Source organism: Manis javanica, chromosome 7, assembly GCF_040802235.1.
Source record: "Manis javanica isolate MJ-LG chromosome 7, MJ_LKY, whole genome shotgun sequence".
Taxonomy (NCBI): domain Eukaryota; kingdom Metazoa; phylum Chordata; class Mammalia; order Pholidota; family Manidae; genus Manis; species Manis javanica.
The window spans coordinates 9,351,128-9,367,106 of NC_133162.1; the positions used below are offsets into that span (position 1 = coordinate 9,351,128).

General features: G+C 42.2%; 1 long non-coding RNA gene across 1 annotated transcript; it reads left to right on the forward strand.

The window, feature by feature from the left end:
* Nucleotides 1–5,643: 5,643 nt before the first annotated feature.
* On the forward strand, nt 5,644–13,652 carry LOC140850545 (uncharacterized). The gene is made up of 3 exons (XR_012133478.1): nt 5,644–6,193; nt 8,281–8,469; nt 13,009–13,652. It is a non-coding gene; the product is annotated as an uncharacterized lncRNA (long non-coding RNA).
* The last annotated feature ends 2,327 nt before the right edge of the window (nt 13,653–15,979 follow it).

The following is a 15,979-nucleotide window of genomic DNA, read 5'->3' on the forward strand; positions in this document are numbered from 1 at the left end:
CCATGATACATGCTGCCTCCTTTGTCACGTATCAATCGACTGTATCAGTGTGGATTTATTTCTGAGCCCCCAATTCTGTTCCATTAATTCATGTCTATTTTGTGCTAGTACCATAGTGTTTTGATTAGTATAGCTTTTTAGAATAGTTTGAAATCAAGGGCCATGATAACCTCCTGCTTTGTTGTTCTACCCCAAAATCGCTTTAGCTTTTCAGGGTCTTTTGTGGTTCCATACAAATTTTAGGATTATTTACTCTAGTTCTATGAAAAAATCCACTGGTATTTTGATAGGGATTGCATTGAACCTATAGATTGCTTTCAGTAGAATGGCCATTTTAGCAATATTAATTCTTCTAACCCATAAACATGGAATATCTTTCCATTTATTTGTATCATCTTTAAATTCTTTAACAGTGTTATAATTTTCAGAGTACACGTCTTTCACCTTCTTGGTTAGAATTATTTCTAGTTACTTTATTGTTTTTGATGCAGTTGTAAGTGGAATGTTTTTCTAATTTTCTGCTATTTTGTTATTAGCATATAGAAATGCAACAGATTTCTGTGTATTGATTTTTGTATCCTGTAACTTTATTGAATACACTTACTAGTTCTAATAGTTTTTTGGTGGAGTCTTTAGGGTTTTCTATGTATAGTATGTTATCTGCAAATAGTGACAGTATTACTACTTCTTTACCAATTTGGATGACTTTGATTTCTTTTTTTTTTTTGTCTGATTGCTTTGGCTAGAACTTCCAGTACTATGTTGAACAAAAGCGGTGAGAGTGGGTATCCTTATTCCTGATCTTAGAGGAAAAGCTTTCAGCTTCTCACCACTGAGCATGATATGAGCTGTGGGTTTGTCAGAGGTGGCCTCTTTTATGTTGAGGTATGTTCCCTCCATACTCACTTTGTTGAGTGTTTTTATCATGAATGGATGTTGAATTTTGTCAGATGCTTTTTCTGCATCTATTGAGATGATCATACGGGTTTTATCCTTTTGTTAGCGTGACATATCACTTTGATTTGCAGATATTGAACCGTCCTTGTGTCCCTGGAATAAGTCCCACTTGGTTGTAGTGAATGATCCTTTTAAGATGTTTTGAATTCAGTTTGCTTATATTTTGTTGAGGATTTTTGCATCTCTGTTTTCAGGGATATTGGTCTGTAATTTTTTTTTTTTTGCAGTGTCTTTGGTTTTGATGTCAGGGTAACACTGACCTCTTAGAATGAATTTGGGAGCATTCCTTCCACATTTGTTTGGGATAGTTTGAGAAGGATGGCAGGATGAATGTAGCTTTTAAAACTTAGTGCCCCTCCCCTCATTGTCCCTCAACTAAATACCTTCTGGAAGCCCTACTACTGTTTTTATAGTTTGCACACCTCTAAAACTTGTCAGTTAAAAAATGTCTTATTTAAAAGCTTAAGGTTTTTAAAAACAAAGTTTTGATTCATTGATTTTTTTTTATAGAACAGAAGTCTTTAAAATAGGTACCTGGAAAGGGTGGGTAGCCATGTACCAGTATTATTAGCTAAGCTTTTTAGTTATAAAAATATGTTGGCTGTTCAAGAGTCATTCTAAGTAGAACTGCATGTCCAGCTGGTTGTCACTGTAGATATCTTCAATCCAATCATAAGCAGCAAATATTTTCCTGTTAACTGTTTTAATAGCAAAAACTCAAATTGCTGAATATGTTTTACCTGCCAAAGTTTTACTCTTAGTGCTTCCTAAAAGTTTGTAGTTTGATTTCTGCATCACATCTCTTCACCTGTAATGTGAAGAAACAATCCCAAACAGAAGTGCCGTTAAAAAAATAAAAATAAAAACTAGCATAGCAAGTCTCAATATTATGTGGCATTTGTAATTTTTAATAGTTAATTGCCCTTTGATATGGTGATCGAAAGTAAATGTTTCAGTCACTTTGGAGGAGGACGACACAAAGACATCTTTCACTTGTCTGCATAAAGCAGACTGAGTGACAAGCACAAATGTCTTTGTTTCTTTGATCATTATGATTTGGTTACACTGGTATGCAAATGGTTTTAAAATGTATTTACTAATTTATTTAAATGTTGCAAACTAGAGTCATTAATACACAAAGGTATAAATCATGTGCTCCTAAATTCAACTGTGTGATTTTAGCTGATATTTTCCCCTAAGCCTTTATTTTTCGTGCTTTTGTCTGTCTGTGGCAGGCTCTTAAAATCATTTAACATAGGCCTTTTTATTTTTTTTAATTAGCATTAAATGAGAACTCATGAATACTTCATGAAGTTCAATTCATCACCCTTTGTTAATTCAGTATTCAGTAAGCCTGAATAGCATCTCAGAACTAGTGGAGGTTTTTGATCATGAAACAAGGAAAACATTTTAAGTTTGTGAATTCAGAACTTAAGGCCCTTAGCTCAGTTGTACATAGACAGTTCTATGCAGCTTTTCAGCATATTTTAAAATATTGAGAGATGGCCAGACTGAAATTTGGAAGCTAACTCTTGCTGGTGTTATTTTATTGACCATTAAAGCAAAAATTTGACATGTGTATGTATGTATAAGTATACATATATATGCTTATATACACATACAGTGAGAGAGTATGTGCTTAATTAGAACTTGCTAGTACAGTATGATTTGTTTGAATTCAAAGAACCAACTTAAAGTGTTTAGAATTATAAGACTATAATAGAATTCATACAAACTGATAAAGCTGTCCTGTCCAATAAGATAGCCACTAGTCACATGTCTCTATTTTACTTAATTAGAAGTAAAACTCAGTTCCTCAACCTCACTAGCCACATTTCAAGTGCTTGGTAGCCACACGTGACCCATGCTACTGTATTAGCTTCGTAGGGCTGGTGTACGAGTTACTACAACCTGGGTGGCTTAAAACAACAGGTATTTGTTCTCTCCCAGTTCTGGAGGTAGATGTTCAAAATCACGCTGTTGGCAGGGTTCTGCCCACTCTGATGGGTCCAGGGAGAACCTTCCCTTGCTCCTGCCGGCTTCTGGTGGCTGCCAGTCGCTGGTGCTCTTTGGCTGGAGCTTCGTCACTCCCGATTTCTGCCTTCCAGGTTCACGTGACCATCTTCCCTCTATTTGTGTCTATTTCTTCGTGTCATCTTATAAAGATACCAGTCATTGGATTTAGGGTCGACCCTTACCCAGTATGACCTCATCTTAATACATCTGCAAAGACCCTGATTTCAAATAAGGCCACATCTTTAGGCACCTAAATATGTATTATATATATTCAATATATCTTTTGGAGGGGACACAATTCCACCCACAAGAGCTGCAGTGTTGGGCAGTGTGGATCCAGAACATTTCCATCACTGCAGCAAGTTGTTTCGGACAGCACTGCAGTGAGGTGATCTTAAAATTAAAACATCATGGTTTGATACTTTTTTTAGGTTTCTATATGACAATACACCATGGAACTATTACAGGAGGATATTTGGGGCAACTTATTCTGACGCCTTCTCGTTTCTCCTACTTTCCATTGTGTAATCTAAGTTTCATCTTTGATTTAAGTGTAGCTATGCGTATGTGTGAATTTGTACTGTCTCCTTACCGTGGAGCTGTGTCAGTTTCCTAAGATAACTGCCAGGCCATTATGATTTAAACTGTGGGCAGAGATAATGTCTTTAAAGAAGAATTTCAATGACTGAAGAATTAATTTATACAGGATTCCTGCTATTTTGTTTGCATTTTGGATTTTCTTTCAGGTTTCTAGTTCTAATTACATGTTTATTTTGATCAAGTAGAAAAAAAAATTTTTGTAAATTTCTCAGTAAAAATCTTTAAACTGATGGTAATAAAAGAATTCAAATGCATCTCCCAAAAGAAGTCTACCCCAAAATATGCAGTGACCTGTCTTTGCAAGAGAAAAGTGGGAAAAGTAAATCCTCATTACATCTCTCTTAACGCTGTTTAACATACAGCTGATGGTTGCCTCACATGCAGGAGTCAGTCCTGAGGACAGATTAGGTCAATTTATAGCTCTGCCTTTTTTAAAGATTTTTTATTCCTTTATTATTGTATTTTTAAGGGTGATTTGGGTTAGTTTTTTTTCTAGTGCAACCTACTTCTAACCAAAACTGCACATCGGTGTCTTTAACACTGAGATCTCATGGAATTTCACTAGAGTGATGTTTTTTAGACTCAGAGACAATTATTTTGGATTCACTTCACCAAAATTGGTTGCAGGCATCCATGAGCAGGGCTGGCATTAGTGACCCCAAAGGTTCCTCTGATGTCAGTCAGTGGCCACTGAGAGCTCTGCGCAGCGTGAGGGATGATGTCTACAGACATGAAGAATGACTCTCTCTAGTCTCCATGGTGTTCTGCCTGTTCTTGAGAACCACGCTGTGGTTTACCTAACACTATTCCATATGCTATTTTATTAAGAAGGCCAGAAAAACACCAGTGTGTGGCCGACTGTGTAATTAGGAGTTCTGTTTCTGCAACAGCTGGCGGCTCATTATTCTGATAATGTCCCCAAAGTTTCTGTTGGGAAAGTTTGGAAATAAAGGATTCAAGTTTCAAGGAAAAAATCTAGAGAACAATTTGAGATTATAACGAGGGCATTATTCATTTCTATTACCTCTTTATTGCCTTTGTTAAGATAGGGAAACTGTTCCATGTCAGCATTATCGGTGAGTGATGACAAATCCCGGGCCTCGCTTATCTGCAGTTTGCTTATCTAGCCACTTCACCATCTGGAACATAAATGGAAGGTAAAAAAAAAAAAAAGTAAGGTAAAAAAAGGAAAGAAACAAACTTGCCTCTTAACAGCTAAAATGGGCTTGAATCCAGGCACTAAAGCTCATGCCTTACTCATTGGAAAGCCACTTGGACCATTGTGACATAAGAAATTTTTGGTACCAAAATAAAAGGATAAATCGAACTGGAAGTGATACCTAATGGAAGGGTGTACCTCACCTGGCCTGCACTTGCTGTATGCACGCTGACCTTCAACACTGCCCCGTGGACAACTGTGCTGGTGGCCTGGACTCCAGGGCAGAAGATGGAACGTAGGGTGGGAGTGCTGATGTCAGACCTTAGGACAACCTGACCACATTCCACTAGCAGCTGGATCCTTGCATGAATCTTAGTTAAGTTAAAAAACAAAAATGTCAGGGGAACCTGGACTCCGCAGGCAAGCTGGCCTGGGTTCAGACACCAGGATCACTAACTGTGTGACCCTGGGCAAGGACTGTAAGGTCAGCAAACCTCGGCTTCCCCATGAAGGGCAGTGAATCCTCCAGGCTGGGGCCTAGCTGGTAGGAGCCAATGGCATTTGCCCATGAGGTGGCGTAGCATGCTGCCTGGCCCCCCACTGTTCTTCAGCCCATTACACCTGGCCCAACGCACATGTTAGCAAAAAGAAAAGAAAGTTTTAACAAAATACGGAAGAAAAAGGAGTAAACCCTACTCATCCGAGGCATAGAATCCTGAACATCTCAGCTGCCTCCAAGTACACAGCAGTTTAAGGCCAGCCAGAGTTGCCAGTGGTAATGGCCATGCTGAATTGCCAGGGAAATAAAAGTACATTCGGTATACTCTAACATAGGAAAATATATAATGCATTTAAATATTTCCATTCAAAATTGTTAGAGTAATAAAAAGATTCTATGCCTGGAAAATATTTCAATTATCTGCAAAATTCACAATATTGGAAAGGTCTTCAAGACCATGGGATTAGAATCCATTTTAAATGCCTGTTCACAAAGGATACTGTCGCGTTAGAAGGGTGCAAACTTCCTAATGGCTGCCTTTCTCTATTAGAATGTGGATAAACAGTTATTCACAGGAACCCACCGAGAGAGCCTCACTCCAGTGGCGCCACTATTCAGGATTTCCTTGGTATTATAGGAGAATAAAATGGGTTTTGGGGCCTGGTACAATTATGCGCATTTTTGTTTGTTTTGTTTGAGACAAAACTAAACAACAGGATATCTGGAAAACCCGCAGCACTTCGTCGGCCCCGCTGATTGCCCCGCGCAGCAGGCTGCCTTATCCAGTTACCGTTGAACTGATAATGACCGGGCTGTTCTCATCGTGCCCCGTGACCGCCCCTGCTTCTCTCCGTCCTCCTCCCACGTGATCCTTCTGCATGAAGGCAAATTCTGGAGGGGGCGTTTCATCTGAAAACTGGCTTCTTTCCAGAGCCACAGGTTAGCGGAAGAGCTTCAAAAAGGTCAGGACATCGAATGGGAAGGTAGTGGCACTTTATGGGACTGTGAAAGGCTGCCTCGATGGGGCGACAGTGAGGTGGACGATCAGGTTTGGAAATACATCTGTCGCTTTTACCACCACCCCCCACACCCCCCAAAAAGTATTTGTATGTGAGAGTAACGCTCTCCAGCCTAATTAAAAGTGAATTCTGGTGTGAGCCAGAGCAGTGGGCCCAGCCCCGGGGACAGCATGATGTGACACCCAGGCCGCTGAAGCCATTTCCTGAGCTTTGTCAGAAACGCTCTGCTCCCGGGTCACGTTCCTGCCACTGCTGGCTGGGAGCCGGTGGAAGCGCGGCTAGAATCCCGCAGCGGCCGCTCCCGCCCAGCTGGGAGGCGAGCGGAGCCACCTGCGCACTTAGCAGGCGACGCTGTCAGTGGCCGACCCACACCCGCCAGCCTCAGGCAGAAAGCGGGCTGCGGCGGGGGCACCACGGTGCTTTCGCCGTGGGGAGGGGGCATTTGCTCAGAGCACCGCGGGGAGATTGGTCCCCGGTCCTCTTCCTGCCCTTGCAGTTCAATTTTCCCAGGAGCCACCAGGGGGCAGGAAGAAACTTCCTTGCCTTATTTTTTTTTAACATCTGACTACACATGCACGGGAAGGTAAACCTTTCTTTTGGTCCATTTGGGTCAACGTTTTTTTTATATGAGTTCGATTTCATTTCCAATATCTTTTATTTTGGGGGGATTATGTTGTCTCTGGATTAATTGTTCCTTCTTGGAGAAGAGCCATCATGAGAGGAAGTCTGCATGTATGCAGCAGTTCATATTGATGAGTGATTTATTTTCACGATCGCAGGCCTGCCACAGCACGGCCGGCTCTCCTCATTGTCCATGTCCCCAGGCCCACTGGTTCGTGCAACTCAGAGACCCTTCACCTGGCCTGCCGGCCTCCCTGCCTGCCTGGGCGCCCCCCTCTCCCCAGCACCACACAGCTCTGTGCCACCACCCAACCGTCTCAGCTGCCCCACCGGCAGGCCCCGACCTAGTCTTCACCTCCTTACAGCAACTCCACTCTCTGCTCTTTCTTTCCTGTTTCATGACCTCTACTGGGTCTCACCAGCCATGCCAACCCCATCCAGCTCCACAGGTTCAAATCTGTACGGTCCACATGACGTGCCCCCTCTGATTAGCGCCTTGTCTACAAAACCCCAATTTCTTCTTCATCTGGCAATTTTTCTCAAGGCTTGAGCAAACCACCACCACTGGTGTGATGGGAATGATGCATATTGCTCTCAGAAAAGCCAGCCAAAGACTGGACTCATTGAGAGAGGCACTTGGGGAAAGTACGCCTGCGTCGCGTGGCTGCTGAGAACCAGTGGCCAGGAGCGCAGGCTGGGTTCTGTCCTCAGAGAGAGTTTCATGGCCCTGGATGGAGCTGGTTGGGAAGCATGCCTGCGAAGCGAGTCCACAGTGGGCTATCCTGAGCTTTGCAGGCTCTTTACACATTAAGAACACCAGAAACACGCATAAAGAGGAGTCATAATTCTGATGTACAAAAATGAGTTTTCTTTGTAAACTTAGAGAACAACCGTTTTGGTTTTTAATGGCCAGTTACTAAGGATTATCTCTAAGAAATGCATCCACCATTCTGCCTGCTTCCATGGTCACTTGAATGGGCAGGTGGGTGTGGCATGCACAGGTGGATGGTGAATGTGTGGTTTCCTGTGTTACAAGAGCTGAAGATCACACTTGTGTGGACGTCTGTCCTAGACAGGCACTGTTGTGGGTCACCCGCGGCCACGCGAACAGGGGCCGATAAGGGGCCCCATGAACAGCTTGGGGGTTGGTGTGCCTCAGCAGGGAAAGGCGCATGTGCCGAGGGATTGTCTGGGAACTTTTGGCTGTTGGTAGAATGGCTGTTTTGCATAATGGATTCCTGGCCCAATGGGTATGTGGATCCCAGTACTTGGGGAGAGGCCTGTTTTTGGTTTAGTGCTCACACACCAAAAATAAATAAATAAATAAAATACACCAATATGAACTGGAAATTTGGGGTCAGTGTAATCCCTATTTAATTTGGACTTTTCCTCTTAAATTCATTTCACAGATGGTAAGACATTCTTGCAATGGACACAAAGGCATTTTTACACATGCTGAACACACACTTCACCCTGGGAATTGTCCACTTGCTCCTCAGTGACATCCTGAAAGAAGGAAGAAAAAAAAGCTTGCAAATTAACCTCTGCAAGAGCAGAAAACACTCTCGCCCCATCCAAGAGACCTCAGTCATGCAACTGTACGTTCCCTCCGGGATCTCCCGTGTCTGTGGGTTCCTTGACGGTGTTGGGATGGGGTTGCAGAAGTGAGGCTAAACATTCATTCTAAAGATCTCATTGCTATTTCTTTCACTTGGTCTGGAATTCTCTTAATGCTTCCTAAATTTTAAGAAGCCACTGCTTTTCCTTAATTCTCCTAAGGCACTTAAGAACAGGCCCCCTTGGGAGGAGTGTTGCTCAGCTCCCTTGGACTGGGACTTGCTTACTGAGACCAGGACCCAGTGACATTCACAGAGAATCACCACATTGCCTGGGAGCAGAACATGCTCTTTATAACTGGCTGGCAGGGTGGGGTAGGCCCAGGGTGAACAACCCTAATTCTAACCCAGCCCATCTTGGAGCTGCCGACCAGCATTTCTCCTGGAGGCCCAAGGCCATCAGCCATCTTGGGAAGCTCTATGCAATGTCTAAGCCACACATGCACACTTGATTCATTCATTTCTTGATTGATACATTCCAACAGCTATTTGGCACCTGTTCTGTCCCAAGTGTCACTCTTGCCTGGGAGGTGAGCAAGACAGAATGAGTCCCCATCTTCTTGAAATTACGTTCTAGGGAGAGAGACAGACAATTTACAAATTAAGTGATAAGCAAGAATGCTGGACTGTGCTCAGTAGTATGAAAGACCACACTGGATAGGATGGTCAGGGAAGGCCCTTTTGAAGCAGTGACCATAGTGGTGTTGAGTGAGTGGAACCATGAGCACATGACCATGCGGAGCTCCCAGAGACTCAGAGATGGGCGATCATGTTCTTCTCTCTTTAGGAGTTTAGCCTCAGAGAGTAGACTCGAACCCATGGGATGGAACAGGAACTGGTAAAGAGTATACATGAAATCCTGTGGATGTTCTTAGGAAGAATAGTGTGCCTCTAATTGAAGGTAATCAATCAGAGTGGTTCCTTAAGGGAATTGATCTTTGACCTACAGTTGAGTTTTGAAAATGAGGGTCTGGGTATTCCTGGCAGAATGAATGGCTCAGGACCCTGTACGGAGGCAGAATTGTGGGGCGTGTTTAGGGAGTAGCCTGCAGTTTAATCCTGCCGAGCCAGAGAACTTGAAAGAAGGTCATGGGTGCTACAGCTGGACAGGCCGAATGGGGCACGTCACACAGGGTGGGCTCGGGCAGCTGGTACGCCTTTGTGTGCGAGCAGCATTCTCTCTTGCCACCCCAGGACCCACTCTCAGTGGTGGCAGGAAGCAGCCAAGGACAGAGGGCCTGTGGGGAGTCTCCCAGCCAGAGAGGAGAGGAGGCCCCTCATTCCTGGGACACACACACCATCCAGCCGCATTTTGAGGGAAATGACTCAGACCTTACCTGACTAGAAACCACCGATTTCCAAATAATCCACATACCTGAACAATTAGCCTCACCCTAAGTGGGTATCGGGCTGCCACTGCCTCCTGAGAGTAGTGCATGTACTCAGTGTGTGAGTGAGAGTGTGGTCTGGGGAGGAACAGGCTGTCTTAGGTCAGATTTCCTGGACGCGGAACCTGCAGATCCCTGGGCAAGTGTTCGACGGATGCTCTCCCCGCCTTTCTTTGTTTTCCCATTAAATACAGAACAGAGAGGCAAGCTCTTTGGAAGGATGGGTAATCTAGTTCAAGTCCCCAGCATCAGGACTACGGGGACCTGGCCTGGATGACACACCTTGTTCTGTGTTCCTCTTGACAGTCAAACTGGTCCCAGTGCCCCATTTCCCAGAGGCCTTGCATTCCCAGACCCCCACACCACAACCCATGGACTTAATAGGAGACATGCAATTGCAACCCCATGCTGCGCTTGGGAAACCTACAGGCTGACTCCGCAGGTCCTCCCCAGGGGGAGAGAGCTTTTACTACTCCCCAGGTTGGCCAAGGACAATGAAAGCCAAATGCGTCCGCATTGCATGCAAGCCCTCATAGATGTATTAAAACACACAGGCACACATTTTGCAAATATTCATTATGTGTGATAGGTCAAGGGTAGTTCCTGTAGTTGAAATGTGAACTTGTTGATGGTTCTGTGGAAGGCAGAGTGCTCAGGGCTTGAATGATTTTTGTACACTCTGTTCTCTCCTCTCTGCTATGGCTGGAAAACACTGACTTGATCACCAAATTACATTCTGTGGGAGAACAGCTGCTTCCTTATTCAGTTGACAAATGTTGTACGCATCTAAGGTAGTGTGTATTTCCAGCTTGGAAAACAGACTTCACATTTCCTTACATTTCACCTCCATGAGTGTAATCGCCGCTTGCTGTTGGAGAAGGTGCTGGGCTCCCCGACCACCGCCCCCCCCCAGGGTAAGGAGGTGTGCCTGACTGCTAGCAGGAGCAGGGGACTTGCACTGCTCTTCTAGAAGTGCTTTGGCCTGCTGTCCACCCGTGACAGATTTCGTCTTGCAAAATGAAGAGCTGAGCCTCCACCCCTCATGCTGGCTGTGGCCAGGGAGTGGAGAGTTGCTCATGAGCCAGCCCAGGGCTCAGCCCATGGCTATGCATGCCTGCACTGGAATGTTTCTGCCAAAGTTGAGGACGGTTTTTGGCTTTGCTCAGGGTGAAATAGTTGGCAGTACAGCCTACATGGGACAATTAAATAAATATTCCTTCACTCTAGCAAAAATGCCCTGAGGTCCTCATCTCCTTCAGTGTTGTCATCTGCACTCATGGGGTCGCCTGTCATCCCTCCCCCTCTGCTCCCAGCTCCACTTGTTGGCACTTCACACTTGAGCTCCTTCATTGCACCCTGGTCCTCCCCCTCCAGCAGCTTCTCCTTCGTTGCAGCTCCGGTCGTTGCACAGCGGCAATCCCCCAGCCGCCCACCCTGCAGTCTCAGTGCCATCGTTGCTTCTTCTCTTGTTTTTGTGTCCAACACGGAGTCACTTGAAAAATCTGTCAACTCCACCTCCAGTGTGGTTCTAGCATCTTCATCCTTCCGTTCCCTTGACACTGGTTAAGTCTGCCCACCGATTAGCTGATGGCTCAACGAGTGCGCTAAGCTGCCTCCTGGGCTAACCAGCTGCTGTCTTTTCTCTCCAGTCTAGCCTATCCTTTACTAAATAGTAGGCAAAAGACATTTCTCCCTAAAATAAGATCAAATAGTACCTTTCATGAGTTTTCACTGATTCCTGGTACTGAGCCAACCTTTCCTTGTACCATTAAATGTTGAACTTAAAATTTTAAACTTGCACCCATTAGGATGGCTACAATCAAAAAACCCGAAAATGACAAGTATTAATGAGGATGTGGAGAAACTGGAACCCTTGTGCACTCTGGGTGGGGATGTGAAATAGTGCAGTGTTTCCTCAAAAAATTAAGAATAGAACTACCATATAAGCCAGAAGTTCAACTTCTGGGCATGTATATAGCCAAAAGAATTGAGAACAGGATCTCTAATAGATATGTGTATACCCATATCCCTGGCAGAGTTATTCACAATAGCCAGAGAGTAAGGGTAGCCTAGGTGTCCGTCCGTGGATGAATGGGTGAACAAAATCTGATATACACAATGGAATATTATTCAACCTTGAAAAGGAAGTACAATTATGATACCTGCTACAATATGGATGAATCTTGAGGGCATTATATTAAGTGAAATAAGCCAGTTACAAAAAGAAAAGTCCTCTGTGATTCCTCATATGTACCCAGAATACTCGAATTCATGGAGATGGAGAATAGAATGGTGGTTGTCTGGGGTTGGGGGAGGGGGAATCAGTAGTTGTTATTTTGTGGGCACAGAGTTTCAATTTTGCAAGATGAAAAAGTCCTGGAGATTGGCTGCCCAACAAAGTAAATAACCTTAACACTACTGAGCTGTATGCTTACAAATGGTTAAGATGGCAAGTTTTGTTATGTGCATTTTAATGCAATTACAATTTTTTAAAAACTTTAAACTAACCTTATATTATGAAATAGCCACCTGGTTGTCTGCTGTCCTGTTTCATGAAGATGAATTTGAGTATTTGGCAAAAGTTAACTTAGAAAACTATGTATTTAGTTTTTTAAATTCGTTGAGTTTGTAGAATAACAAAATATAAACTCTAAGGGTAGAAACCCCATCTCTCTTCTAAGAAGGATAAATTAGATTCTGTGCAGTAAATTTATAATAATTATGATCCTTTCAGACAAAACTTTGCAAGTGAAACCATTCTCTTATGACCAGTGGTCCACGTGTTCTCCCCGGCCCAGCATTTTCAGCAAGTTGAGGTAGCCAAGAACCTAGAATCCTAAGGTAAATTGCCGGAGTACATTCTGTTACCGGAGCACAGATGGATGTGAGAGGAGTTCATTACACAAATCCAGACCGGGCCTCTGCCCATTTAAGAGACTTTGCCTTCCCATTTCAAAGGGAGAGAAAGAATAATAGGAATCAGTGTCCAGACCATTTTAATAAATACAAAGTTCCCCAAAAGGCCCACTGTCCCAGACCTTATGGCTCCTGCCAAATCCTGTAAAAATAAAGATTAAACTGTTCAGAATATTTGTTTTGTTCTGATTGCTGTTGTTTTGTTTTGGTAATAAAGGTCCCCAGGCATCTGGCCTAAGAGTGCTGATGGCTCTAGCTTTTGATACCATTCCTCTCCCGCCTCTTCAAAGGACTTACTTCTTCCTCGGCTGCATAATATTCTCCTTTCCTGGCGTTGCTCACGGGAAGCAGGACAGTGCGAGGCGGCCAAAGGCAAGTGCTGGGTTTTAGTATCAGCAGGGTCCAGGTCTCACAGCCCTCATCATTTCTTAATATTTTGTATTTTTAAGTAATTTTGAGCTTGTGGAAAATTTGCAAGAACAGTGCAAAGAGCAACTACCAACCTTTTGCCCAGTTCCATCAATTGTTAATACTTTGTCTTTCTCTCTCTGTCTCATATAATCACAGGACCATGATCAGAATCTGGAAATTAAACATTGGCAGAATAGCATTATCTACAATATATCTAATTTCACCAATTCTCCCAATAATGGAAAAAAATAGTTATTTTTTTCCAGTCTAGGACTGCTCTTTTAAGTGCATTTAGGCACCAAAGTTTCAATCATCGTTGACCCCCAATAAAGCATGTTAGCCCTTCCCCCCTTTTCTACTTTGCTGTAGAAAAAGAAGTAATTGTGAGAAATTGGAGAAGGCTGTTGTTTTTAGTTAATATGAGTCAATTATAATTTATCCCTTAAAATAAGACGAATTTATATATGACACTGTTATCAACATATCATTTGACTCTAATAATTGAAAATAGCCTAAAATAAATGAGGATGTTTGCTTGATTCTTTGTTATGAACTATTTGAGTGGTAGAACCACATATTGCGTGCTCTTACTCTATGGAACAGATACTCATTTCTCTAGGGATGATGACTCTCGAAGGAGGAACTACTGGGTTTTCAGACTTGGATGGCAGAAGGGAGGGAGCTGGACTTTAATAACTGTCATTATCATGCCCTTCTGCTTGAGGGGTGTGTGTGTGTGTCCTTTGGTCAGAGGGAATGGCAACTGTCCGTCACATTGTAGGAATGTTGGCCTAATAAGAGTTGTAACTCAAAGTTTCAGATGTTGTTAATTTGCCAGGATTACTGAAAGGTGCCAGTGAGGTCATTCCAGGTGCTCGATGTCAGGTCAGAAAGTGGGCATGAGCACCTTTGGAACTGTGGGTTATGCCATTAAAAAAAAGAAACTTTTTATTATGAAAAATTACAAACATACAAATTAGAATAACATAATGACCCCCCATATACCTACCATGGCCTCAACAACGATCATTTTTTTTGTTTGTTCCTATTTTTAATAAGTATTTTATTGAGGCAAAATTCACATAATGTAAAATTAACCATTTTAAACTGAAAATCGGATACCCATTAGTACATCCATAATGTTGTTGAATAACTGCTTCTATCAGTTTTAAAACATTTCCATCACTTCAAAGTAACACCTGATACCACTAGGCAGTTTCTCCCCACCTAACCCTGCTATCAGCTCCTGGCAACCACCAATCTCCATCTGTCTCTACGGATTTATCTACTCTGGATATTTCATATAAATGGAAGCATATGATACATGGCCTTTGTGTCTGTCTGCTTTCACTTAGCATGTTTTGGAGTTTTACCCACATTGCAGCATGTAGCAATACTCCATTCCTTTTCATGACTGAATAATATTCCACTGTGTGTACATACCACATTTTATTTATCCATTTGTCTGTTGATGGACATTTGGGCCATTTCTACCTAGTAGTTATTATGAATAACACTTCTGTGAGCATGTGGGTATATGTAGTTGTTTCAATACCTGTTTTCAATGATTTTGTTATATACCTAGGAGTGAAATGCAGGGTTATGGTAATTCTGTTTAACTTTTTGAAGATCATCAGACTGCTTTCCACAATGGCTGAATCATTTTGCATTCCTACTAGCAAAGTACAAAGATTCCAGTTGGTCAAAACTTATTACTCTGTGGGTTTTTATTAATTACTCTTATAAACACCTTAATGGGTGTAAAGCAGTCCTTCACTGTGGTTTTTGTTTTTCCCAAATAACTCTGGATGTTGGATATCTTTTCATGTTCTTGTGGGCAATCTTGTATATCTGTTTGGAAAAATGTCTGTGACTTTTGTCCATTTTCTAACTGGATAGTTTGTATTTTGTTGTGGAACTGTGAAAGTCATTTCTGGATAGCAGATGCTTATCAGACAAGTGATTTGCAAATATTATGTAGGCTGTTTACTCATTTTGTTGCTGGCGTTCTTTGATGCGCAGAAGTTTTTAATTTTGATGAAATCAACTTTATCTTTTTTTAAATTGATTTATTTTTAATTGAAATACCATTGATATACAATCTACAACAATCCTCTTGTACTGTTTCATCTTCTCCCCCTTATCCTGATTCCCCTTCCTATCCTGAATTATTTTGAATAAAGCTCAGATGTCTTATCATTTCATCAATAAGTATTATAGTATATATCTTTAAAAGATATATAAGCTTTTAAAAAATAATTAGCCATAAAATCACTTGCATTGCTCATAACATCTGTTTTTTCAATCCTGAATAATTCTTTAACATCACTGAATATCTGTGCAGCATTCACATTTACTCAATTATCTTATAAATCACTTTACAAATTCTTTGTTCAAATTAGGATCCAAATTAGGTCCATACATTGCAATCAGTTAATATGTCTCTTAAGTTAACTTTTGTGCATTTTTTTCTTGGAAGTTATTTATTAAAGAAACCTGTCATTTGTTTTGCAGTTTCCCAAAGCCCAGATTTTGTTTATTACATCCCCATGGTGTCATTCAACATGTTCCTCTTTTCCCTGTACTTCTTGTACATTGCTGGTTCTATCTCAAGGCCTATTTAAATCCAGGTTCAAATGTTTAAATAGTAAGACTCTTTCATCAGTGATGGTATGTTCTCCCAATAAGAGTCAAAACATGGCTGGTTGTTTCTCTTTTCTGATATTAGCAGCCATTAGTGATCATTGCCTAAATCCTTATTTAATTTGGGCTTGAAA